Raw genomic sequence first — 1428 nt, 5'->3', positions numbered from 1 at the left:
TTTTTGAGACAGGGTCTCCCTGTAGCCCCAGCTGTCCTGGAACTCACTATGTAGACCAGGCTGGCCTTGAACTCACAAAGATACGCCTGCCTCTGCCTCCTGAGTGCTGGGATTAAAGCCACCACGCCCAGCTATAAATCTTTTTCTAAAAAAATTAAAAGGGCTGGAGAAGTGGCTCAATGATTAAGAGCCAGCGTGAGTGAGGTACTAGGTTCAATCTTCAGTACAGCTCCAAAAAAGAAAAAACAGGTTCTCAGTCTCTTGACTCCCATATCTTTCTGGGCAGAGTCAAGAAAACACTTGATTTGGGCTGTCAAAATTTGGCAAGTTTAGGGGCTGGAGATCTGGCTCACGGTTAAGAACGCTTGCTACTCTTGCATAGGACCTGGGTTCAATTCTCAGTGTCCACATCACAAGCTCCTCTAACTCCAGTTCCAGTGGCTTCTATACCCTTTTCTGGCCTCCACGGGCACTAGGCATGAATGTGGTACATTTACATACATGCATGTGGGGGGTTCGAGCCCGTGACCCCCACACAAGGATGACTGGGGATGAGTAAGCACACCGTTCGCCAGCCCTTGCCGCCCCCAGCCCCAGGAACAATCAGACGCAACGGGGAGTCTAGTCAAGCAGGAACTCATTTATTGCAGGCATTACAGAGCCTATAAAGGCATCTGGAAATCCCTCTCCCCCCTGAGGGTGTATCTTAAGGATGCTCACATGCTGATCATGCACTCCTCAGCAGTGCAGAAGTATCCGTCAGACTTTGAAAACAAGTCAGGCCATGCCCCAGTAACTTCCTCTCGGCTCCACCTTGGCAAGACAGGGCCTATAGGTCCCCATATCTCCCCCTTTTATTTTTATTTTATAAGGCCAGACTGACTTTATTTCAGGGGTTACCCATCTCATAGATGGCTCCCTGAGGAGAGATGGCTATCTCCTTCCTCTAATCTTATGCATTTTTGCCTGTCTTAAGTTATGTCACCTCTGACCAAACCTTGCCCATCATTGGACTCCTTTTATTTTTATTGTATAAGGCCAGACTGACTGTATTTCAGGGGTTACCCATCTCATAGATGGCTCCCTTAGGAGATATGGCTATCTCCTTCCTCTAATCTTATGCATTTTTGCCTGTCTTAAGTTATGTCACCTCTGACCAAACCTTGCCCATCATTGGACTATGCACCTGGCCATGTGCATATCCTGTCTTAGGAGTGCTTGTCATGGGACATCTTACCCATCCTTGGCTAAAAATGTGTCGTAATTAAAGGCAGCCACATGGGTAATGCCAGCCTGTGACAGTCTTAGTTTCTGCCTAACTCAGTTAGCCAAGCGTGGGCAACCAGAGTGGGTATATTCCTGGGGGAATCCGTAATCATGAGGAGGTGGGCTGTGGCAGTTCCAAGGGTCCTCTATTGCCTAATTACC

This window comes from Nannospalax galili, unplaced genomic scaffold (genome assembly GCF_000622305.1).
Source record: "Nannospalax galili isolate Female #2095 unplaced genomic scaffold, S.galili_v1.0 scaffold1270, whole genome shotgun sequence".
Lineage (NCBI taxonomy): Eukaryota > Metazoa > Chordata > Mammalia > Rodentia > Spalacidae > Nannospalax > Nannospalax galili.
This window is presented reverse-complemented; position numbering follows the sequence as displayed.